This window comes from Ailuropoda melanoleuca, chromosome 14 (assembly GCF_002007445.2).
Source record: "Ailuropoda melanoleuca isolate Jingjing chromosome 14, ASM200744v2, whole genome shotgun sequence".
Lineage (NCBI taxonomy): Eukaryota > Metazoa > Chordata > Mammalia > Carnivora > Ursidae > Ailuropoda > Ailuropoda melanoleuca.
This window is the reverse complement of record NC_048231.1, coordinates 87,800,859-87,828,038: the sequence shown is the minus strand read 5'-3', so window position 1 is coordinate 87,828,038 and position 27,180 is coordinate 87,800,859. Positions and strand designations below refer to the sequence as shown.

At 40.9% G+C, this 27,180-nt stretch overlaps 1 long non-coding RNA gene across 1 annotated transcript in view; it reads left to right on the top strand.

The window, feature by feature from the left end:
* LOC117796053 overlaps positions 1–26,914 on the top strand; it is a 77,131-nt gene extending 50,217 nt beyond the window's left edge. Inside the window, exons 2-5 of the long non-coding RNA XR_004620395.1 lie at positions 7,421–7,586; positions 9,038–9,151; positions 23,064–23,321; positions 23,796–26,914. This is a non-coding gene — a long non-coding RNA (uncharacterized LOC117796053). The remainder of the gene's footprint in view (positions 1–7,420; positions 7,587–9,037; positions 9,152–23,063; positions 23,322–23,795) is intronic.
* The last annotated feature ends 266 nt before the right edge of the window (positions 26,915–27,180 follow it).

Below are 27,180 nucleotides of genomic sequence, written 5' to 3'. Positions count from 1 at the left end.
TCTCAAGAGTTCACCCACACTCCAGATCTCCTGCATTCTTCTCACTATAGGTTGACTACTTCTGGGAGATTCCTAGTTTCATCTCCCTTCAACTTTGACTTTCCATGATACCAACTTGGGCACCATTTCTACATGGGCATTCTTATCCCAGGACCTAGATTTTCCTCCCTTCCATCCTCTGTCTATTCTTTCTTGCTTGCTTTCTTGCTTTCTTTCTCTTTCTCTCTCTCTCTCTCTCTCTCTCTCAGTTCAAGTTCTAGAAGGAGAGCATCTGATTGGTCATTGGCTGATGGCAGATTGATTCCCCTTGGTCATGCTTGTTCAAACAACTGTGAGAGAGGAAGAGGGGAGTGGAATCATTTTTTCAGAAGATCTGTGTCTTACAGGGCTGATTAAGCTGATGAAACTGGAAAGGGAGATTGGGATGGCAGGCATGTAGTCTAGCATGCCACTATGATGAGAGCATCTTTATAATATCTCTAAAATCTAGCCATATTCTGTCTATCAAATTTCCAATGGACTAATTTGATAATACTATCAAAAGAAGTGAGAGTAATCTGGCAGGATTTGTTCTTGGGGAAATTGTTCTTAAATTTTATCACATTTTCTAAGAGACCAAAAGCCATTGCTTTAACAATCCATCCTAGAATCTTCCCCAGGTTCAGCTTCCAGATCATAGATGTTTATTATGCAGTCCCTAGTAACTCTGATTCTCAAGGATACACAGATAATGGTTTACAACCTCATTTTCCATTATTTTTAGTACATGGGTGTAGTAGACATGGAGATAGGCTGTCCTTATCCCTCTCTGAAGAAGGACTTGTTGCAACTACTCACAGTACTGTTAACAGTTGTCAGCTCTCAGCTCGTGCAGGGATATCTTAGTTTCAGAGAACTGACTAGCACCTAGCCATGCCTTTCCAGGGGGTCCACATCCAGTGACTAACCAAGGTGAGGGTACAAAGGCTCTGCCACTTTAGTCCAACATGAGACCACTCTGATGGGCCATTTTAACTCCAGAGTTCCCTGAATAGTTGGCTGAGGCTGCCAGGCCTATAGTGCAGTTTGACTTCTTATACTCANTCTCTCTCTCCCTAAAATAAATTTAAATAAATAAAATCTTTAAAAAAATAAACCATAAGTTCCATGAGGGCAGAGACTGTCCACTTTGTGATGCACAGTCTAACCAGTACCAAGATAATGAGTGGCTGAAAGTAGGTTCCTCAGTGAGTAGTGTGTTGATAGAAAGAATATCGATTCCATCCATGGGTCTTAGTCTTTCATCTCCTGGGAGAGACTTAATAGTCAACTTCTTTCTGGTGATAACTGTTCAGAAGCTTGAAGGCTGCCTTCCTGCACCACCCTATCTGCTACGAGTTCGAGCTTCTACAGGTTATCCATTCCTGGGCCTTTCTGGAATACCTTTTGAGTCCCTTTGCCATTCTTGTCCCTATATTCTAGTTTGTGTGTTGCTATTTAAAGTGGCACCCAGATCTGAGTGTGATATTCCACCTGTGGTTTGACTGGTGACACTTGAGAAGGACCAGTGTCTTCTTCAGATGTGATACTGTCATGAAAGCAACCTAAGTCTCATCAATCCCTGTGTACATTCATCGTCTTGCTGCTGGTGTTTGAGCCCACACCTGAGGAACACACTAAATTTCTTTATTCAATATGCCCCTAAGACGCATTGTTGGTATTTTGGGCTCATTTCCAGAACTTTGCTTTTATTCTTGTAAAGAAGAATCATTTTACCATGCTAACTCCTAATTCTCTCATTCTTCAGAATCATTGTCTTTCTTGGATTCTTGTTATCTGCAGAATCTATATCTTTATTCACTTAAGTATTTTTTACTGCATGCCTACTCTCTGCTAAACTGTGTGTTGAATGTGGCGCTTTATAAGGTGGTCATGATACCAACTTTCATGGAACATTCTAATTATTGACGAGACATTTGAATGCCTCAGCCATGAAGACATCACCTTATGGCAGTCATTTAGAATCCCTTCTAGGTATCTATCAACAAGCACTATTTCCTCGATATGTTTTTTCAACCAATTAATAGCCCATCTGATATATTGTCATTTGGCTCATTATCAGCACATTAGCCAATGCATAAGGATATGATTAGAGACTCATTTTAGGCATTATTAGATTACAAGTAATAGAAAACTTATTCAAAGTGGCTTAAGTGAAAATAGACTCATAAGGACCCAGGGAATCTCATAAACTTAATTGTAGGAAATATTGCTGAGTGCTATGGAACTGGAAAATTATCAGTCATGTTCTTTCTTCATTTCTCTCTCAAGAGTTCACCCACACTCCAGATCTCCTGCATTCTTCTCACTATAGGTTGACTACTTCTGGGAGATTCCTAGTTTCATCTCCCTTCAACTTTGACTTTCCATGATACCAACTTGGGCACCATTTCTACATGGGCATTCTTATCCCAGGACCTAGATTTTCCTCCCTTCCATCCTCTGTCTATTCTTTCTTGCTTGCTTTCTTGCTTTCTTTCTCTTTCTCTCTCTCTCTCTCTCTCTCTCTCAGTTCAAGTTCTAGAAGGAGAGCATCTGATTGGTCATTGGCTGATGGCAGATTGATTCCCCTTGGTCATGCTTGTTCAAACAACTGTGAGAGAGGAAGAGGGGAGTGGAATCATTTTTTCAGAAGATCTGTGTCTTACAGGGCTGATTAAGCTGATGAAACTGGAAAGGGAGATTGGGATGGCAGGCATGTAGTCTAGCATGCCACTATGATGAGAGCATCTTTATAATATCTCTAAAATCTAGCCATATTCTGTCTATCAAATTTCCAATGGACTAATTTGATAATACTATCAAAAGAAGTGAGAGTAATCTGGCAGGATTTGTTCTTGGGGAAATTGTTCTTAAATTTTATCACATTTTCTAAGAGACCAAAAGCCATTGCTTTAACAATCCATCCTAGAATCTTCCCCAGGTTCAGCTTCCAGATCATAGATGTTTATTATGCAGTCCCTAGTAACTCTGATTCTCAAGGATACACAGATAATGGTTTACAACCTCATTTTCCATTATTTTTAGTACATGGGTGTAGTAGACATGGAGATAGGCTGTCCTTATCCCTCTCTGAAGAAGGACTTGTTGCAACTACTCACAGTACTGTTAACAGTTGTCAGCTCTCAGCTCGTGCAGGGATATCTTAGTTTCAGAGAACTGACTAGCACCTAGCCATGCCTTTCCAGGGGGTCCACATCCAGTGACTAACCAAGGTGAGGGTACAAAGGCTCTGCCACTTTAGTGCAACATGAGACCACTCTGATGGGCCATTTTAACTCCAGAGTTCCCTGAATAGTTGGCTGAGGCTGCCAGGCCTATAGTGCAGTTTGACTTCTTATACTCATTCCTGATTCCTTCCTATTCAAGGGTACTTCTACCCACACGTGAAACTCACAGACTCATTTCAGCCTGCTTCACAAAGAACCCAACCTATGGCATGGTAAGACTTACTATCATATTCTTGACTGACATTTAATCATCTACTGCTATTTTGACATCTTTTCCATTGTTTTCTTTTGGCACATGTAATATCCTGTGTGTCCATCTTGTCTTCTTAACGTGTGTGGACTCTCTTGCGGCAACAGTCCATGTACTATACTTGTTTGTGTCCTCACTGCATTCTTATACCAGTCTCTTCTCATTGAGGTCATCATTGGCCACCATATATAAAATTGCATTGGATGCCTCTCAAACCCTGCCACTCCCTATCTCCTTTGCCTGATTTACATTTTCTTCATAGCATTTATCACCTGCCAGCATATAGTTTGCTTATTTATTTTAAAAATTGTTTATCTCCCCCCCCATAGAATGTAATCTCTATGAAGACAAGAATTTTTCTGTTTTGTCCACTGCTAAGACCCCAGTACAAAGATGGGACCTGCCACACAGAAAACACTCAGTTGATATTTGTTGGATTAAACTGAATTAGCCCAAAACTTCCATTGTAGTGTTGTAAGAGTCTCTTACATTAGTCAGGGTCCTGACAGGAAATAGATGGCACATTCAAACTGGCTATTTGAGGAGGCATTCATTAAGGAAATATTTACAAAGTTATAGGAAGGTTTTTGAGAAGCCAAGGAGGGACACTGCAGTACTCTGGGGCTAGCAATAACAGGGAGCCATTACCACCCCTAGATCTGAAGGGACAAGCAGCTATGGGAACCCAGGGAGAATCGTTATAAGGAGAGGGTCTTCTAACAAGAAATGTAACCTATAGTAGAGGGAGGCATCCGACTTGCAGTGCTTGGCAGGAAGGAAACTAGGACAATAAACACTGACCTCACTCTCTTCCCACCCTCTACTGCCTCCTGGAAACTCCTAATGGCCAAACTCGCATCGCCAGCAGGAAAAGGAGCTCATTGATGCAGTCTTGGAGAGCCAGCCTCTCAAAGCATAGAGCAAGGTAGAAAAGGGTAGAAATCCAAGGCTAACAGAAAATATCTGAAACACGTCTTAAAGCAAATGCGCTGTTGCCATTTGGTCACAAAGTTGCCTGTAGGACGTGCGGAGACTTGGTTTAATGGATTGTGATTGAGAGAGAGAAATTCCAGAGGGGTTATGTGGATATCATGCACTAGTGGGTATAGGAAGGGGAGAAATCTTCCTCCCTCAAGAAAGGAGAAGGTGAGTTTCTGAGAATGGGAGCTAGAACTGGAGAGAAGGCCTTCTGAATCTGTATGTTCTACGAATTTAAAAGAGGATGAGATGCTATTTCAGCTCTCGGATTCCTCGACTGAAGGTGGCTTCTGAGAAGCTCCCTTTACATTAGTATTCAAGCCACTCTGAGAAGTTTCCAAGAGTGTGGAGAATGACAGGAGGGTTCAGCATCCAAGATTCTGGCTGTTGTTGACAGTTTTAAGCTGCAACTGTGGGTGCCAATCTGGTGCCCCCATTCCCTGCCTGCTGGGAGTGCCCTGCAGTGTCATCGCCCTCCCATGGCCCCGGCCACCTGCCAGTTGGAATTTAGCAGTACATCGGGGCCAGAGTGGTCCACCTTCCTTCTGGGTGAAAGAAGAGGGCTGTGAAATGTCCTGGGAGCCACCCCTAGTGCCAGACATGCAAACAAAACTGGCCGAGTGGAAACAAGCCGAGAACTAATGCAAATGTGGGTGTGGGAGACAGAGCGCACAGGGCCAGGGAAATGGCACTCTTCATTTCTGCTTGGTCGAGGAGGTGCTATTCTTTCTGAACCTGGGGCAGAGTGGCAGGAACAGCTGTTCAAAACTGTCTCTGTCAACTCCAGCGTAAGTGTGTGAACTTGGTTAGGGTAGGGGAGTATGTCTATAGTGCAAAACTGCACAGCATCCATCGACAATCTGTAAAGGCAATGGAGTTATGTGTCATACAATAAAAAGAAGACAAGGAGGAATAAACTCCAAGTTAAGAATAAAGTTTGTTTAAGGCGTGATGGCAATCATTCCGAGGGTGGCTGAGGAAGGAGAGAGCTGGAGAAGGAAGACAGGATGCCATTGTGAAATTGCAAAGAGCAGTGAAGTCCTTCAGGTGGGAGAAACCTAGAAAGCTGATGGGAAGGGTTCCCTAACTGTAAGATAAAGTCCAAACAGTGTAGCCTGGGTGGTCACAGGCATTTCCATGGCTTCCCCGTAACTTTCATTTCCGTTGATGACTTTCAAGTCATACTGATGGAATCTGATGATTTCCATCCCATATCTCAACCCTGAGATTTCAGACTTGAATTTTTTTTTTATTCAACAGGACGTTAGCATCTAAATGCCCAGTAATTCCTTCAGATTCAACCCGTCCAAAATAGAAATCAACATTCTTACCCCCACAATCACCATCTCCCTTTATTTCTTTTAATTGCATTACATTCCCTCAAGTTATTCAGACCAGATCCCTTCCCACCATCATTACTCTCTTCCTTTCCCTATCTCTCTGTCTAATCCATTACCNTACCCCCACAATCACCATCTTCCTTTATTTCTTTTAATTGCATTACATTCCCTCAATTATTCAGACCAGATCCCTTCCCACCATCATTACTCTCTTCCTTTCCCTATCTCTCTGTCTAATCCATTACCAGGTCCAGTAGGCTTGCTCTTTCCTCTTCAACCCCATTATTACATTGTTAGTTCTGGTCTTCATTATTTCTTATCTGGGTCATGGCATCTTCTTCTAAGAGCTCTGTTCTCCATGAGTCCAATTTCTATGCTGCAGTCAGAGTGATCTTTTTGAAATTTAGGACAGATTATGTTGCTACCCTGATTAAAATTGTCCTCCCTTGTTTCAAGATATACTTAAAATACCCAGCATATCTTATGAGTGTTAGCTGAAATATTACTTCCTCAGAGAAACCTCACCTGCTCTGTAGAGGTGGCTAGGCTCCCCCTACCTATACATTCTTTTACCTCCTTGTGATGGAGCCAGACATCTGTCTTACAAGTGATCCCCTTCTCTTAAGTAGAGTTCCCATCGATAAGTGGCTCTCTACTTAGGAACTTCATTTCTTACCCCTTGGCATCTAGGTGGAATGATATGGCTAATTTCTACCAATGAAACAAGAGCTCAAGTGATGTTTATCACATTCAGGAGTGGCTAGGTATTCGTGGCTAGGTATTATCTACTATCTTCCAGGCTGTTCCTTTCCTCTCATTGACTAATTAGATGAAGAGAATTTAGAAAAATATTTTAGGAAGTTCCTGGAGAGTAGAAGGAGCCAGAAGAGGGAAGGAATCTGAATCCTCTGTCAACCTTGGGAAGGAGAGCTGCCCAATCTGCAGCTGTAATGTGAGTAAGAAACAGGCATTTGGTGTGGTAAGCCATTAAAATTTGGGGATTGTTGGTTACATCGGCTAACATAAATTATACTAATACCTTCATTTACTTCCCTATCAGTTATGATGGAATCTTAGTGTTCCTGATTTTTTTAAAAAAAGTATGTCTTATCCACTAGGTTAAATTTTGAGAGGACAGAGGCAGTGTCTTTCTTGCTTTTATAACTATATTCATAACATAGCATAATTATTTCATCTTTAGGTAATAATAGATCTTACCATATACCAGGTTCTATTGTAAGCAATTTAGTAACACCAGCTCAATAAATAGATGCTCTATAAATATTTTTGTGTAAATAAATTAATTAATTAATAAATGCATGCTTTGCCCCCCACCTCATTTCTCCATCATTTTTGCTAACTTCTCCCCTAAACATTTTCTTTGGACTCCACCTTCCCTGGCCTACTTGCCTTTACCTGGTCAACATCTACTCAACCTTTAGATTCTGTCCATGTGTCTCTCCCAAGGTCCTCTAAGATATGTGCACTTTATTGGATGGCCTCCTCTGCCTGTGATCCCACTGCCCCTCAATAGCATGTCATGGTACTTTTTTCAATGCTGAGTGGTTGTTTTCTCCTCACAGTCCTCTGTAGATGCTGAGATTCTTGTGGACAGTGGCAAGGTCTTTTGTCTTGTGCATCCCCAGTGTGAGCATGGACCTAGCACATCACAGAAACTCCACTAATGTGACTGGATAGATAAATGGTGAACCAAGTACTCCACAGTGGGACCACGACTGGCTTTTCAAGGTAGGTGTTTTTTCTACTCTGCCTTTTCATTCTATTTAATCACCCTTTCACAATAGACCTCTACGCTTGGCTCATTGCGTGGTCAGAAAGTAAGCTAAGCTACTGTTAAAAAGATATCACAAAATACAGTGCCTCAAGACAGTTTGAAGGTTCTTTCTGTCATATCATGGTGGGAAGAGTGTCTGTTCCATAAGGTCCAAGAACCCAGGTCCTTCTATTTTGTGTTCTGTTACCTTTAGGGTATTGCTCTTATTAACATGATTATAACAGGCTCTGTGGCCCTAGTGGTAAGGAAATATGATCTCCAGCTGGTCGACAAAGACCCAGTTAAACCTCTTCAAAGGAAGAAGAAAACTTTCTGATGGAACATTGGGAGTCTTTAGTCAGTTCACCTGCGCCCACTAAAATCGTAGCCCACCCCAGATCCCCTTTGGGACCTCTGCTGACCACTGTCATTACTGTCTTCTACAAATGACAGCATTTTGAATGGCACCGGCCACCTGGAACTTGGACTGGCCTTGGACCTTTGGCTCTCTTTTAGTGAGTCTTTCTCCTCCTCTGAAGCATGATTTCCTCAAGAACAGGGGCTTGGGCACATGAATAAGTACAGAATAGTGAAAAGAAACAGGCGTTTGTGTCCAGCTGAACTTGGCTCAGAGAGGCACTACACTCACTAGCTTTGAAAAGTTCAAGTAAGTGAGTTGTTCCATCTCTCTTAGCTCCAGTTTTTAGACAGGAGCAATAATTCCAACCTCCTGGTTATGGTGATGAGAGCCTGTGTAAGAGTCTAGATGGAATTCGTATTCACTGAATAGNGGGGCGCCTGGGTTGCACAGCGGTTAAGCATCTGCCTTCGGCTCAGGGCGTGATCCCGGCGTTATGGGATCGAGCCCCNATTCGTATTCACTGAATAGTATCTGTTACTATGATGATGAACCTGAGGATAGTATTTTATTTCTTCTATGGGGACAGATTATATAAAACATTAAATAAGCACTTACTAAACATTCACTGAAGTTTTCTAATGAAAAATTCCACCAGTGAAATTGCATCCTGAGTGGGTCAAGATTCCTAGACTGGGCTAATCGTTAGGTCCTCTCTTGACTCTAGAACATTGTTTTTACTACTTAAGTGGAATTCAGCTTCCTGGAGCCAGGGACAAGAAACACGAGCTTCTGGGGCGCCTGGGTGGCACAGCGGTTAAGCGTCTGCCTTCGGCTCAGGGCATGATCCCAGCGTTATGGGATAGAGCCCCACGTCAGGCTCCTCTGCTATGAGCCTGCTTCTTCCTCTCCCACTCCCCCTGCTTGTGTTCCCTCTCTCGCTGGCTGTCTCTGTCTCTGTCAAATAAATAAATAAGATCTTAAAAAAAAAAAAAAAAGAAACACGAGCTTCTGATCAGGTGAACTGCTGCCTCCTACCCACCCTCCATTACTCCCTTCTTTTCCCAGCATCCAGATACTTCCAGTAGAGTCAATGAGGGTCGTGATGCTGTGGTTGTGACGAGAGGAAGTAGTGTCACCAAGCTCTGTTTGATTGACTAAAGTCAGGCCATTCATTTGATGGTGGGTATTTGAATGTCTTTTAGAGTCATCATGACAATAAAATAAGGTAGTACATGTGATATACTTAGAAAATTGTATGGAAAAATTGTAAATGTTCAATATTACCACTTATTAGTAGCAGAGTAGCAATTAATTACCTATTCTATAAAATTCTACTGTACGTATGGTGGAGGTTGTAGAAGTGCATATATACAATATTCACACAATCAGAGGGTCTTCAAATTCTGAGATCTTCCAGTCTTGACCTTCCCCTAGGCCTGTGTTTGTGACCGATTTGGTTTATTTGAAGATATCTGCAGGCCATTTGCTAGTTCCGTTCCATGCTCCAGAGAAGCTAGCTTCTGCCTGTCCCTCTCAAAAGAAAAAATGTGAAGATTAGATGAGATGGTGTCTATTAAATGCCTTGGTAACTGTGGGGTGTCCCACAATACCGCTGAGTGGAGGTGGGCACTTCCAGCCCTGTGGCCTAAGGGAAGGGTGCTGTCATTGCCAGTAGCTCCCCAGCCTGCCAGAAACTGATTTGTGATCTTTGCACTTTTCAAAGACTGCTTTCCCTTTTAAGCTGTTTCATTAATTGCTGTTTCCTGAATAGTAGAGCATAGTCTCTGATTTCACTCATAGAACAAAGATGATTGGTGTCCTCTGAGCCCAATGAATGGTTGCATCTTCCAGCCTTAAGTCATTCGTGTTCCCTCCAGCACAGGTAGTCTCACATGATGCTTACGTACCTTCAATATCTTTCCTAAAGTCTTTTAATTATATCCTTACAGTACATTTTTTAAATAATGAAAACCATAAAGCACATCATTCCATCCCCACCCCACCACCCCCCAAAAAGAAAGAAAAGGGCCAGGCTATTACAAATGAAGATGTTTTACTTATGTATCAATGGCTTCTAGAATCTGATCCTGGAAAGTTAAGTCTATCTGTGCTTGAAAATAGAGTCTTGTATGCAGTGTCTTCAGATGGAATGATCACAAACTCCATACGTAAAGGGAAATCAGCCTTGGCCTATGTTACTTGGAAAATTGAAGAAAAGGGGGTTTGGAACTTGGGTTATTCAGGTAATTACCTATTCCCTTAGAGCACTCAATGCTTTTTAGACCGGAGCTTCAACTCTTTTGTGATTTTTTCCCCCAGCTCTAAAACTTGAACAAATTCATCCACTTGGATTTTTTTTTCTATTTGATTCAGATATTTGTTCCCAGCCTGAGAAATTGCATGCCAACTTCCTGCCAGGAGCACCTTTCCACAGCTGTGTTATAAATATCTAGGAAAAAACAGGGGAGGATTAAATAGAAGATTGCAATACAATTCCTCCCAGTGCCAAGGTAGTCCTGGGAGGTTCAGATAATAATATCTCACATNCGTTATCAATGGCTTCTAGAATCTGATCCTGGAAAGTTAAGTCTATCTGTGCTTGAAAATAAAGTCTTGTATGCAGTGTCTTCAGATAGAATGATCACAAACTCCATACGTAAAGGGAAATCAGCCTTGGCCTATGTTACTTGGAAAATTGAAGAAAAGGNTGTATCAATGGCTTCTAGAATCTGATCCTGGAAAGTTAAGTCTATCTGTGCTTGAAAATAGAGTCTTGTATGCAGTGTCTTCAGATGGAATGATCACAAACTCCATACGTAAAGGGAAATCAGCCTTGGCCTATGTTACTTGGAAAATTGAAGAAAAGGGGGTTTGGAACTTGGGTTATTCAGGTAATTACCTATTCCCTTAGAGCACTCAATGCTTTTTAGACCGGAGCTTCAACTCTTTTGTGATTTTTTCCCCCAGCTCTAAAACTTGAACAAATTCATCCACTTGGATTTTTTTTTTTCTATTTGATTCAGATATTTGTTCCCAGCCTGAGAAATTGCATGCCAACTTCCTGCCAGGAGCANCACTTGGATTTTTTTTTCTATTTGATTCAGATATTTGTTCCCAGCCTGAGAAATTGCATGCCAACTTCCTGCCAGGAGCACCTTTCCACAGCTGTGTTATAAATATCTAGGAAAAAACAGGGGAGGATTAAATAGAAGATTGCAATACAATTCCTCCCAGTGCCAAGGTAGTCCTGGGAGGTTCAGATAATAATATCTCACATTTACAATTTAGATCTTGAGCCCACTGAGCTAGGAGTGGATCCAACTTATTATACCTTCCACAGGGCTGATGGCATTTAAAGACTTGCATGTCTATGTAATGATAATATCTATTACTAATTAAATTATTCTGTATTAGAAAGTATGGTGATTTTTAAATAACTTTATTCTTGGATCACACCTAGGTGACTGGTAAATGTGCTTTGTAATTATTTAGCATATTTTTATCACCTGAGTTTTAGAAGTCAGAAAGTGACGGTGATTCTGCCCAAGGGTTCCTGTTATGCAGAAAACAAGATTGTTCTGATTTTAATGGGTAAGCATGTAGACAATTATCATATGGTTTGACTCATTTATGGAACATAAGAGGAAGATTGGTAGGAGAAGAAAGGGAAGAAGAAAGGGGGGGAGGTAAATAGAAGAGGGAATGAACCATGAGAGACTATGGACTCTGGGAAACAAACTGAGGGCTTCAGAGGGGAGGGGGTTGGGGGAATGGGATAGGCTGGGGATGGGTAGTAAGGAGGGCATGTATTGCATGGTGCACTGGGTGTTATACACAACTAATGAATCATCGAACTTTACANATTGCATTCAAAAACTAGGGATGTACTGTATGGTGACTAACATAATATAACAAAAAAATATTATGAAAAAAATGGGTAAGCATGTAGAGTAGGGCAATTTGTATGAGCTTTTTGGATAGTGCCCTGTAGGTGGTTTTTCCTGAGAGGCAAGTGAGGAGGTCCTGAGTGCAAGAATATGGGCAGAGTACAGTCTACGGAGGCTTCAGCAGCCCTGCCGTCCATCAACTGGGAGATCGGAGCAGGAGAGGATGAGGGCACATGGAAGAGTGTGTGAGCTCTCCAAAGAGGAAAGACAGCTCAAGTGTGGGCACCAAGAGTAGCCTCTTTAGTCTCTTGCCCTTTTCCAGCTTTCGATTAGGGCCAGTCTTGCAAGGACAGCAAAACTGACTTGTTTAGGAAGCTTGTTTGTGGTGAGACCAGGACTGTAGGCCAGCTCTCTTGACTTCTAGACTTGAGTGATGTCGGGAGGTCAGCCTCACTGTTCCACAGAGAAAATGAACCGATCTAATTCCAACACTTCCTCAAGGGGCAATGAATCTTTTGCCTAATCATACAAAGTAAGCCGTCTCTTCTAAAATAGATTGATTGATTCATTCATTCATTCATTCACTCACTGTGTATTTACACAGTTACTGCCCTGGTTACTGGCAATAGCTTTGAACATAAACAATTCAAGTCCCCGTCCTTGTGGGGATGACATTCTGGCAGAGAAACAAAAATAACAAGTAGGCAAATATGTCAATGAAATTATTTCAAATAGAAGGTTATAAAGAAAGTTTAAAAATAAAAAACTGATGGGATAAAGTGGGTAGGAAATAGTAGATGAACATAGTGGTAAAGAGCAGACAATAATTTAGGGATTTCCATTAACTAATAATCAAATGGTAACTTCTGGCAAATGTCTTTAGATTATAAAGACCTCATGAAAAGAAGCCATGCAAATTAAAACAGTAAACTCAGGAGATGGAAACATTAAAGAAAATACTAATTACTACTTTTCTATTGTTTTTTAAAATTACCACTCTTATTATAGAAATAGCACATTTATTGGAAATAATTAGACCATAGAGAAGACTAAGAAGAAAAAGTAAAATATGATAAAAACCACTCTTAAAATTTTGATATTTTTCTTCCAGTTTTGTCTATGCATATGAAGATATAACTTTTACATGTGCTGCTTTGAAACTGGCTTTTCTGGACTTGTGGCATACCATGAACGTCTTTTGCTATTAATTACATAATTACATTATGCATAATTTTTATGTATCCTTGTTGGGTGATATTCCATTGAAAAGTGTACCAAATATATGAAACCAGTTCCCTGTTTTGAACATTTGTTTCTAGTTTTCACTCTTGTAAGCAATGCTTGATGAATAATTTTGTATCTACATCATTGCATGTTTTTTGAAATAATTTCTGTAGAGAAAATATCCTAAGAATGGAATCGCTAGTTCAGAAAGTCTGCAGTTTTACCAACTTTGAATTATATTGCACACATTTTTATGAGAGAGAATTTATCAGTCTATACCAGCAATTGATGAGTGCTCTTTTCCCCACATCTTGGCCAATTCAGAGCAGTACGAAACATAGGAATAGGTGAAAAATGGCACACTGCTGTTTTGTTTTTAAAGATTTATTTTCTTTATTTTAGAGAGAGTACACAAGGAGAAGGGGCAGAGGGAGAGAGAGAGAATCTCAAAACTCTTTGCCAAACACAGTCCGACACAGGGCTTGATCCCACAACCTTGAGATCATGACCTGAGCAGAAATCAAGAGTGAGACGCTTAGCTGACTGAACCACCCAGGTGCCCCAAACCGTTATTTTAATTTGCATTTATCTTATTACTAGTGAGATTTATAGTTTTTAAAATTTTTTACTATTTATATTTCTTCTTTATGACTCATATCTTTTGCTAATTTTTAACACTGAAATGTTCATTTTTTTCCTTAGTAACTTGCAAGACACCTTTATGCCTACTATGTGCCAGGCACTGTTGCAGGATCTGGGGATAGACTGATGAGCAAGAAAATATTGGCTTTAAAAAACCTTTCCTAGTTTATTCTTTGTTTCTTCAGTTTTTGCCAGTAGAATTATTTTTAGAAGTCAAAATATCCTTATTTTTCTGTATGGTTTCATCTTGCAGTGCCGTGTTTAGAAAGCTCTTTGTAACTTCAAGGTTATAAAAACTAGTCAATATATTTTCTGCTGCTATTAATTGAATAATTTATCTTTTCTCCACAGATTTAAAATGCCATCTTTATCATACACTACATTCTTAAATATACATAGGGCTGCTTTGGGATTTTCTACTTGATTTCACCTGATATGTCTATGTTGGCACCAACGTCAAATTACTCTAAGTATTGTGGTTTTATAATGCATTTGGCTATCTGCTAAGGAAAATCTCAATTCATCACTCTTTTTCAAAACATTTTGCATGTTTTTACCACCAGAATTTTATCAAACTCCAAAAAGAAATTCCATGGGATTTTCTGAAGGATCAAGTTACATTTAAAGATTAATTTGCAGAGAACCTGTACAATATTCCTGTAGTAAGAATACAGCCTCTCTGTATTCAATAATTTAAGGAGTTTTTCGTTTGTTTCTTCTTTTCCAATATGGTGGATTTTATTTGTTTTTCTTGTGTAATTTATCTAGTTAACATCTCTAGCACAATGTTGAATAGAGTGGTAAATATGGACGTTCTTGCCTTGTTCACAAACTTTGGGGATAAGCACCGAGCCTTTCTATATTCATTATGAAGTAAGGTTCTATGTGACCCTCAGCAAAGTTTATTTGTTTTCACTAAAAGGAGCTTGCATATTGTTTGGGTCCAGTTTATTTCTATATATTTTATTTCTTTGGTTACTAGTGTGAATAGGATCGTTTTGCCATCATATTTTTTTAACGGATCATAATTGGTTAGTAGGAAACCTGAGTTACCTATTGATTTATTGGTAGCCTTTTAAATGATATATTTTATTACCAGCTGCAACTCAAAATACTAGATCAGTGGTACAGCATGAGAACCAGCCAATCAACACAGATACTGGGTGTGAATGGCTTACACACACTTTGCATGGCATAGCAGCTGAATACCAACGTGGATGTCAGTTCTAATATTTTTTCAGATAAATCTTCTTTTCCCAATATCTTTCATAGGTAAGCAACCATAACATCTATAATTCCTGGCTGTTTGTCTTCCACCTTTACAATATTTTATTTTTATATTTAATTGCATTAACTAGAACTGCAGGAGAATCTTTCATAGAAGTGGTAATGATGGAAATCCTTGTCTTATTACTGATTTTATTAGAAGAATTGGTCAGGGGTAGATTCTTCTGTAAATAACACTAAGGAAAAATCTATTCCATTCTATTTTATTAATAGTTTTTTTAAAAAATCAGAAATTGATAGTGAATTTTATCACACACTCTACCTCCACCCTTTATCAAGATGTTTATATGGGTTGTCTCCTTTGCCCTATTAATATAAATTCTATGAATCCATGTCCAAGTTGAACCATCATGGCATTCCCGGAATTGAGCCTCCTTGGTCATGATGCATACCCTTGTGTTATACATCAGTTATTTATTCATGTTTTATTTAGTAGTTTTGTATCTAATAGGCATAAGTTTATTGCTTATAGGTGTTTTTTTTTCTTGTGCTTTGACAGGTTTTGGTAAAAGACTGTCTTCATTTCGCACATGAATTGATACATTTCCATCTTTTCATGCTTGGAAAAGTATAAAAAAGCCCTAAACAACATTATGGGCTTTTTGTGGAGATCACGTTTTAAAATTATTTTCAATTTTTTAAAACAGTTTTGGTCTGCTCAGGTTTTCTAACTGTTCTTCAGTAAGATTTTAGAATTCATATATTCTTAGAAAATAATCAATTTCATTGAGATTTTTCAATGTGGTAGAATAGAGTAACATAGTTCTTTTATAATTTTCAAAATAATCATATCTGTTGCTACATATGCTTTCTTGTCATTAATGTTTTTCATTTTTTCCCTCTTTTATCCTCAAACTAATCAGAGGTTGATTTATTTTATTGATCTTTTCAAAGAGCCCACACTTGGTTAGTAATAGCAGACATATTTTGAGTATTCACTGGCTGTTGGAGATTTCATGAAAATAGCTTTACACATATAGGGCGCCTGGGTGGCTAAGTGGGTTAAGTGTCTGCCTGCGGCTCAGGTCATGATCCCAGGGTCCTGGGATCGAGCCCTGCATTGGGCTCCCTGCTCAGCAGGAAGTCTGCTNTGTCTGCCTGCGGCTCAGGTCATGATCCCAGGGTCCTGGGATCGAGCCCTGCATTGGGCTCCCTGCTCAGCAGGAAGTCTGCTTCTCCCTCTCCCTCTGCTTGCAGCTCCCTCTGCTTGTGCTCTCTCTCTCAAACAAATAAATAAAATCTTAAAACACACACACACAAAGAACTTTATATATATATTATCTCACTTAATCCCCCAACAACTTTCTGGTTTTCATCACAGCACAGATAAGAACACAGAGACTCTGAGAGTTTGAGTAGTACTTGAACTGAGGCTCCGTAGTTAGTATGGGTCAGGCAGATGCTGAGCCCCGTCTGTCTGACTCAAAAGAACGTCCTTTTTAGCCTTTCATTTATCACTTTTAGGAAAACCAATTTCTCAACTTCTATTTTTATCTTTATTACTTCCCCCCCCTACTGTGCTTAACATTGGGGATGGTGGTCTTGTTATCAGTAATCTACACATAGACCGTAAGTCCGATTTGAGTCTTGCACTTCATGATACGTATAGAAAATAAGTTTTGTGTAGCACTTTGGGAAAACAGGGTGAGGCTGCTCAAGACCAACCACTGAGAACTTGGAGGACTCAGCTGGTCCCACACCCAGCCTGACTGCTCAGGGGACTGAGAAGACCGTCCTGTACTGCTGGACTCCAGCTGGGTAGGAGATGTTTTCCTCTTCTTTATTTGTTTATTTTATTTCAAGGTGGTCATAACCGAAAAGAGAAAGGTGTTGATTTTTAAATGTATTTTTTAACACTTTTATTGAATTGCAGCCAGAGAATATGTTCTATTTGATTTTTGCTTCAGGAAATTTATTTTCATCATCGACCAATATGTGATCACTTTTGGGGTCAATAATTCATGAGCACTGACGCAGAAGCTATATTCCCTGTCCATCCTAACCATGGGGTTCTAAGTTGAATGTATTTCTATTAAATCAATCCACTTCTAGACTTACTATTCAAATCCCCTACGTCTGTAAGTGCTATTTACCTTCATCTGTCAGGAAGTGAAGGAAGCATTGTAGTATGTCTGTCAATTCCTACTTTTAATTCAATTAGTTTTGCTTTATGTATTTTGATACTTTTTCATTTGGGGCCTATAATTCAGTACTATGATATCTTTATTTTACATTATAAACTGTATAAAATAAAATGATCCTCTTTGTCCCATTCAGTATCTTACTTTGAATTCTTCATCTATGATACTGATATTACAACCTCTGAATTACATTTTCCTTGTATTACCACTCTATCTTTAGCTTATCTTTTATTTTTAACTTTCGTGAGTTGTCTTTTCTTTGAACGGCATGGAGAAGGCTTTTATTTTTAATGCACTTTATTCTCTGTCTTAAGAGATTTAGCTCTTAGGAAAGACCATCTCTTTCCTGAGAAATATCTTACATTAATTTGCNTCTTTGAACGGCAGGGAGAAGGCTTTTATTTTTAATGCACTTTATTCTCTGTCTTAAGAGATTTAGCTCTTAGGAAAGACCATCTCTTTCCTGAGAAATATCTTACATTAATTTGCATTATTAGATGGATAGATGTGATGGTTGCTGAGACTTTCCCCAATGGCTATACTTTCAGGACAGGCATAAATAAAGTGGCAAGTTACATGAATTGTGCTGGTGACTCTGAGATGAGGAGGTTTGGGTAGACAGGCGTCAGGTAGAAGTGGTAGGCAGTCTTTGATATACCAATACCAGTGACCCCGCCTCCTGGTTCACACCCTGTATAAACCCCTTTCCTATAATGTAGGCTGGATCCAGTGATGGCTTTTTTTTTTTTAAGATTTTTATTTATTTATTTGACAGAGATAGAGACAGCCAGTGAGAGAGGGAACACAANACACCCTGTAGAAACCCCTTTCCTATAATGTAGGCTGGATCCAGTGATGTTTTTTTTTTTTTTTAAGATTTTTATTTATTTATTTGACAGAGATAGAGACAGCCAGCGAGAGAGGGAACACAAGCAGGGGGAGTGGGAGAAGAAGAAGCAGGCTCATAGCAGAGGAGCCTGATGTGGGGCTCGATCCCAGAACGCCGGGATCACGCCCCGAGCCGAAGGCAGACGCTTAACCACTGGTGCCACCCAGGCGCCCCCCAGTGATGGCTTTTAATAGAATGTGGTAAAAATGATGGGATGTCACTTCTGAGATTTGATCATAAAGAAACTGTGGATTCCGTGTTGCGTGCCCTCTCTTGCTCTCTTGCTCTCTTGCTGGCTTGCTTTGAGGAAAGCCAGCCCCATGTCATGAGCTGCCATGGAGAGGGCCCCATGGCACAGCGTTTGAGGAACTCTACCCTGCCAGCAAGTGCTTGAGTGAGCTTGAAAGCAAATTCCTCCCCATACAAGCCTTCAGATGGGACTGCAGAGCCAGCCAACACCTTGATTTCAGCCTTGTGAGACACTGAACCAGAGACCCCATCCCAGACCCACGGAGACTGGGAGATCCTAAGTGTTTTCTGCTGTAAGCTGCTAAGTTTTGGACTAATTTGTGATTCAACAGTAGATAACTAATGTAATAGGTGGTGAGACTTCTTGAACATCTGTTAGCCCTTTCTATTTGGTTTGTACGGACAAGCACTAGGACAGGTGCCTGAGTTCTGTTGTTATAGAGAAATCGATCAAGAAAGACTGGTTTAATAAACAAAATGGGCAAAGTGAAGGTTAGAGCCTTTTGGTGATACACACACACACACACACACACACACACACACACACCTGATTTGCATAATGTCAACCTTTTGTAAGTTGTTCCAAAGGGATAGAATATAATTTTAGAAATGCAAAATATTAGTGTGATCCACGGAAATGTAAAGTATCTCATGGCAGAGATGAGTATTGGGGATGGAGGGGGGAGGCAGCCAGCACTTACAAGAGGGAAGGCCCTTCTGTTCAGTCCCATGGGGTTTCTGTTACCATGCAGATTCTCATTGCATATCCTTGTATTATTTCAGTGTATTGGATTCATTTCCCCTTTTGCTTTATTTTATTTGGGACTAAAAATTGACAAAGTTATGGCAAAAATAGAGGACCACTTTGAAAGTGTAAGAAGATGGGTATATAATCAAAAATGAAAATACGAAGGCACTTAGAGTCTTCATTGCCCATGAATCTTATTTGGCCTATTTATTAGAGAAAAGCAGTTTGAATGATAATGTGTAAAAAGCATGAAAAATGATTTCCGCCTTTAAAACCCCACAGGGCTAACAAAGCAGGATTCAGGAGGAAGAGTCACCCAAGGAAGTGGAGGATTTACTCACAATAAGGGTGGTGAACCAGAGTTTAAAAATGCATGTCACTTAGCCTAATGACCATTTAAGCAAAGTCTTAACACTGGAACAAGAAAAAGGAAAGTGCGGTGATCTCTTGCAGAATGGGGCTGTTCACGGGTGGGTCATATAGGAACTTAAATGACAAAAAATGGGGGAGGGGTGGTGCCATGGCTAGAATAGACACAAAAGCAATAAAAGTATGCAGGGATATTCAGAAGAAATAGAGAAGGATACTACACAGCACAGAAAGCCTTTCCATGAACGAAATCGGATTGACTTTGGAGAAAACATGTCACCAAGAGTATACATTTTCCAGAGTTAAAACCAACTCCAGGAATGAAGGCTGCACAAGATACACTCGGGCTTCAGGCTAACGTAGTGGGAAATTGCAAATAGAAACTGTTGTCTGTTGATCCCTCAGAAGGTCCCTGGTAATGTAAAGGCATTAGTTAGGCACATGTATTTTCAACGTATACTGAATTCACAGGTTGCAAGGCTTTCTTGAAAAGGACATTGATGTAATTTGCGGCGTGTCTGGACAATTATAAACCTTTCCTTCAAGGAGTTCATACCTGGCCATGAAGGACAGTGCTCAAGGGAGGACTTCTACAGTAAGAACCCAGTTCTTGGCATGCAGGGGTCCTCACTGTGCTTTAGGCCATAAAGATCATCTTCCAGTCCACAGTATAAGAACTAGGGGGAAAAATCTAGGTTGTATACGTATTTTGAAAACAATTACTTCATCTCTCAGAGATAGGAATTATTATCCCGATTTTACAGCAGAGGAAATCAAGGCACTGATAAGGAAGTCATTTGCCCAAGATTACACAGCTAGTGACTGATGGTGCTGGATTCAGAGGCCTGGGGTGTGAAATCAAACCCACGTACTTGATCTCTCCATCCTGATGTTCTCTCTACCTCTCTGCCCATACCCACCTCTCAGAGATTTAGTGGGTGCTCATTGCTCGTGATGGGAGCGAACTCTTCCGAATGGGGCTGGAATCTCCAGCATATTTAATATGTGTTATTTGTGTCTTCCTAACTGGATCACAGGCCTCTTGAAAGTCTTGTCTCTTGTTTTTTTCCCCCTCTCCCATACTTGTATATATTTCATTTTACTTTACTTTTTCCTATATATTTTAATGTGGAATACATGCCCCCACCTCATCAACTGTTTGGCTCCTTGACTACACATGCGTTCCGGTGTTCTTTTTCGTCAGTGGCTGCGGATGATGTCAGGCCTTTGTTAGTTTGAAGGCTGCTACTGAGCCAGTCCGCTGATATTTACAAGACAGTTTACAAGAACCCCGGAAGATTCGGTGGCTTCTGCTCAAACATAGGGAACCCTGCACAAGAACTCTGGTGCACGCTCTAGGACTTGGAAAGCACATCGTTGGAGCCCTTATTTGTTGTAAGGATTGTAGAGAACTTGAAATCGTCCACTGAAATTTGTGGAACGAATAAATGAACACATAAAATCCTGAATGTGTGAATGTTTAGAAAGTTGAAACATAGAAGGAAACTTTGTTTTTCTTCCTGTCTTAACTTTTGCGTGCTGGTAAGAACAGAGGCAGGGAAGAGAGACAGAGGGAAGAGAGAATTCTTTTGCACCCAGGGCTTGCTTAATAATTTTTGACTGATGTGCCCTGCAGAATAAAAAAGGAGAATGTATTTTATCCGTTCAGCTCACAACGATCAAGGTCTTACTATGTGTGAAGTTTATATAACTTACATAGCACAGTAATCCACTGGTTCTCAAGTCTGGCTGCACACTGGAATCCTGTGAGAAAAAGGAAAATTATTGACACCTGGCATCCAGCCCCGGGGATGGAGTGTGGAGTGTGACAGGGACAAAGGGGTTTTAAAAGTTCCTCAGGTGATTCTAATGTGTAGCTAACTTTGAGAAGCCGCATGTGACTCCTTTTGTCCAGGGTTGTCAAACTCTTTCTGTAAAAGGCCAGCTAGTAAGTATTTTAGTTTTCTCTGACCATATGGTCTCTGTTGCATTACTCAACCTTGCTGTCGTGGCACTAACACAGCCATAGATAACATGTAAGTGAATGAGGGTAGCTGTGTTCCAATAAAACTTTATTTAGGGACACTGAAATTTGAATGCCATAAAATTTTCACATGTCACAAAATACTATGGTTGTTCTGATTTTTTTTTCTCAACCATTTAAAAAATATAGGTTGCAGGCCGTACAGAAAAACAGGCACCTGGCTGGATTTGGCCATAGTTTGCAGGCTCCTGCTTGCTTGTTTCCTCCCTCCCTCCCTCTTTCTTTCTTTCTTTCTTTCTTTCTTTCTTTCTTTCTTTCTTTCTTATTTATTTGAGAGAGAGAGATAGTGAGAGAGAACATGAGCAGGGGGAGGGGAAGAGGGAGAGGGAGAAGCAGACTCCCCACTGAGCAGGGAGCTGGATGCGATGTGGGGCTGGATCCCAGAACCCTGGGATCATAACCTGAGCTGAAGGCAGATGCTTAACCACCTGAGCCACCCAGGCGCCCCAGACTCCTGCTTTCATCTATATAACTCCAAGGAGGCAGATATGACTCTTATTCTCATTGTTACAGCTGAGGAAAGTGTGACAAGATCCGACATCTGCTAGTGGTCGAGTCAGGATTTTTTTTTTTTAAGATTTTATTTATTTATTTGACAGAGAGAGAGAGCAGCCAGCGAGAGAGGGAACACAGGCAGGGGGAGTAGGAGAGGAAGAAGCAGGCTCCCAGCCGAGGAGCCTGATGTGGGGCTCGATCCCAGAACGCCGGGATCACGCCCTGAGCCGAAGGCAGATGCTTAACAACTGAGCCACCCAGGCACCCCTCGAGTCAGGATTTGACCATGATGTTAAGCTTCTCTTTTAGAAATAATCAACATTTATCCCCAAATGACACTTTTGGCTGTATTTGGGATTAGCTATGAGGATAAGTGATGTGGGGAAAACTCTCCTTCCAAGCCCTATCATTTACAAAATAAATCGCCAACAAATTAAAACTAAAGCAGTACCTCGTTTCAATTAAAAAAAAATTTTTTTTAAACATTGCTCACTCTCTCCTTCCCACATTGTGGGGCAGTCCTGGCCTTTTACATGTTCGTTGAGGGATTTATTCAATTTAATTGAAGTTACAGTTTTTCCTTGTTCCTCATGTACCAACAAATCAAGCAAATAGTGTTAAAATATTATGGTCAATTATACATATAAATCTTGCAGAGTTAATGAACATATTCTGTAGATTGCGAAACAGACTGGACACTTATCTTACTCTTTAAGATAAAATACCACATCTATATAATGCATTGCTAAGCTTTCTTCTTCCTACACATTTTGCCTAGAATCCCATTTTCCATTAAATAATAATCACTGTAATTAATAGGCTGGTTATTTTATCTCCCTAATCTGGTTACGGTAATTTATCAAAGGCAGGTAAAGGGGTACTAGAGAAGTAGGGCACCCTGCTTTTTATAAGAAGGTAACGGATATAAAATGTAATAATTCTCTAGGGGAACAAACCTAAGAAGACGTGACTTCTTATAATTCGCTGCAGGAAAATACACAGAATATTTACCATTATTTTAAGGGCGTTTGATCAGTTTAACTTAACACTTCTCCCAGCTAGCGATTGCGGCTATGTGGACAGGTGACTTGAATGTTTTCTGCAAATCTTCCAAAGGGCCCTGGGACGATCAGCAGGATTCCTTCCTGGCTCTGTATCCTGCCTTCCTCAGGACCGCCCAGCTGCAATGTGCGACACTCCCAGGTGCTGCTGAGGACGATTCGGAGCCGGGATGCTCTTGAGAGGGACTTAGGGCCCTTCACCTCACCTTGCATCTCCGGGGACGGTTCGTTACCAACCTCTTCCACCCTGATGCTCTGGCATGACAATTGATTCTGGCAGGAAAAAAGGAGGAGGATGAAGGGGACCCGACAGGTAGGTAAGGGACTGGGCTCCTGTACGAGGTCTGTGGCAGTTCTAGAGTTGAGCCAATCCGCCTGACCCTTCATGCTAAGGCAGCCCCCTCCTTTGCATGCACACCTGTCCTGCCTGACCCGTAGGGCTCTCCCAAGGCTCGGACGAGATATACCATGCATTATTTAACGTCAGTGGCCAAGGCTGGATGGGCGCATAGTTTTAGTGTATTGAGTTTAAAGAATGAACTTGGGAGCCAGGCAGGCCTGGATTCAAATCTCAGCGACATTCCCCCTGAGCTGACAACCTTGAGGATGTTCCAAAACCTCTGACTACCTCAGTTCCTCATGGATAAAATAAGGCTCATAAGCTTGTTGTGAGCGTTAAATCAGAAAATGCTTCAGAATCGTACCCAGACTTGGGGTGAGTCCTAGAAAAATGATATTAATCCCCCCCGTTCTCTTCCTCATCTTTCCCATTCTTTCTTTTCAATAGGCTTTAATGATTAATGTGGGACGAGGAACTGCCCGCCTTTCTCTGCAGCCACCCAGGCCTTTGGAATGTTCATTCGGAAGGCGAGGAAAAGAGTAACGAGAAAAAAGAAAAGCCCCAAAGAAACAAATTCTGATCGTGTCATTATCATCCTCGTCCCTTCTGTGGCTTCTCATCGTTCGTTTTCAGGATAAGGAGCACAAAGTTTTTTGCCACTGCCTTCATGGCCCTGTGTGGTATGGTCCCTCCCACAATGCCAGCCTTTTGTGTCACCAAGCTCGGTCACTATTCATTTCTATGCCTGCCTGCTCTGCCACTTTAAATCAACACTCATTTGTTATCTCACAATTGGGTAGGTCCAAGTTCAGGCGCAGCGTGACTGGCTTCTCTGCTCAGGATATCACAAGGCCGACTCCTCTTGTTGGCTAAACTGAGATCTCGTCTGGAGGCTCTGAGGAAAAATCCACTTTCTAAGCAGTATGGGTTGTCTCTCTTCTCCCCCTCCCCCGAATTCAGAATCATAGAATGTGACCAAATACCACAAATTAGACCCAAACCCAAACCCAGTCCCTCAGAATGTGGCCTTAGTTGGACATGGGGTCTTTACAGAGTTAAAATAAAGTTATAATCCTATATGACTGGTGTCCTTGTAAAAAGAAGAAATGATATCACAGAGACAGACATGTTAGAGGGAGGAAGATGAGACAAAGGTGGGAGACAAAGGCCATCAATAAGCCAAGAAGAGAGAACTGGAGCAGAACTGTCCTTCACAGCCTTCAGAAGGAACCAACCCTGCCCATGCCTCCATCCTGGACTTCCAGCCTTCTGAAATGTGAGACGTTAAATGCCAACGTTATGGAGACCCTAGGAAATGAACACGCAAGCTCGTTGTTGCTGTTGGCGGAATTCAGTTTCTTCCCTGTGTAGGACTGAGGCCCCATTTCCTGGCAGGCTGCCAACCGGGGCTGCTCTCAGCTACATGCGGTCATCCACATTCCTTGTTGTGTGGCCGCCTTCATCCTCAAGACAGAAATGGTGCATTGAATTCTGCTCATGATTTGAATCTCTGCCTCTGTCTCTGAGTTCTAGACTCAGATTTAAAAGGCTCATGTAATTAGATCAGATCGGCTTAGGTAGTCTTTCTTTCTAAAAGTTAACTGTATTATATAATCTATAACCTAATTATGGGAGAAAATCCATCGTATTCACAGTCTCAGAAATTATGCTGGGTGTGTATACCCAGGGGATGATGACCTTGGGGCCTCTTAGGATTCTGCTGACTGGGGGTCCAATTTCTGGAATTCGCCCTGCTTCCTCCTCCCCCAGCACATTGTGCCTGCCGTTTCCTCTCTAGGAATACTCTTCATTGCACCCCGTCCTCCCATGACTGACCTTTAACTCATACTTCTGATCATAGTATGTTTGTTTGTTTGCACGGATACATAACATTTTCTTCTGAAGAACTACTCACAGTGATCATTTTACCTTTTTGTTTTTAAGTAGCTATTTGGTTCATTTCTCTCGCATTCACCCTGTAGTCTTGAGAGCAGGAGCTGTGCTGTTTCTGGTCATCATTGTATGGTGCTAAGCCAGCGCCTCACAGGCAATACAATATCCATTGAATGAACGAATAAATGATAAAAATACCCTCCCCCTTATTCTTCCAATCTCTTGCACAGGTTGAGACAATCAGTGACCCCAACTTGGGATATGGGGGGAATTTTTTTTTCAGGGCATTGTAGGGGATTCCTGAGTAAGAATTTGATATGGACCAAATGGCCCCCTGCTTTAATTATCAACCTGATGCCTGAACATTTTATGTTAATTTTCAGAGTCTAGATGATGAGAGTATAAAGGCCAATATTTTTAAATGCCACCATCATTGTCCCTGACAACTTAATCTAGAACGACTTATGCCACTTCCAGTGGCCTTGAAGGAACATGATAAAGGGCGGGTCTTCTCAATGAAAGCAGAGACAAAGGAAGAATGCACCCTATCTGGAATCCTATCTGGGGTGGACATCACAGCGTGGGTTTGGGGTAGCCAGGAAGGCATTTGGGTGGTCTAGTTGTGAGTCAGAAAGAAGGTGCTGCCTTCCAGCTCTGTTTAAGTGCCAGATGGACTCTAGTTGGTCTGCTGAAATCCATTAATGGGTTAAACCATGATGAGACAACAGCTTGTGTTGATGTGCCTTTCTATCCAGGTTGGCTATTTGGTGGGTGCGCGGGGCAGTGGGGGAGATGAAGATGATGGGGAAACGTTTCTCTTCTCTGAAACATCAGAACAGTTCCCTTAATGGCCACTTATGTTGGGGTTCCAAGGTTTTCATTCAAAATGATCATAAAAAGACACCTTAAACCCACAGGGAAAGCCCATTCACGTAGAGCAGCTTTGAGCCAAGCCTCTGGAGTCACCAAGCTGAAAAGAACCTGATTAATGACAGCACCTGAGATAAGTGGCACTTTAACCAACCTTAACTGTTGATGTATGATGACATAATGTCCCCTCCAATTAATGACAAGGATATAAAACACCTGTATTTAGCAGAGCAGATGCTGCTTTTATGGTTAGATGCGCAGATGAAATTGACTTCTAAAGGACCATCTATAACTTACCTCCCTATTATTTGTTTCTGTATTTGTTTCATTATGTGTGTTATAGGTGGAGGAGGAAATTTAACCTTAGAATCTACACCTGTGCGGCAAAAGGGCACAAGCTCTACTGTAATTTACCTCCCAACTTGCAGCCCATGATTGAGCAGGTTGGCACTGGTGATCTGCCTCATTTACTGAGGGTCTTTCATGCTGTGTGAACCCCAGGTTTATACATAGACATATATAAAGATGAGCAATCCTTTAATGAATCATCCAATCAATCAATATACAGAAGCCACCTGTTTAAATCCTCTATAAGATAAACAAGGTATATGTAGTTTTTAAAATAAAAACGGTTATTGCATACTAAATATATGCAAGATGCCGTTTAGGTTTTTTCGGCTTACTGAAGACTTCTTTAAGGGTTGTGATTTATCAGGGAAAGCAAGGCATATACACATGATCATAAATGCTAACTCTCAGGGAGGGCTACTGTGATACTGTGATTTATAGTAACAAATATATATTTGTGCCCTCCTTAGTACCCATCACAAAGAGGGCACATATTGCATGGTGCACTGAGTGTTATATGCAAATAATGAATCATGGAACATTGCATCAAAAACTGGGGATGTACTGTATGGTGACTACTACAACAAAATAAAAATTATAAAAAAAAGGAATATAAAATAAAAAAATATATATATATCTTTGGTCTTCCTCCCCATTTCTGGCACAGAGCTCCTAAAACCCCTGGTATTTCCTAAGTGAAAGAGTTACCAAGGTGTCTTTT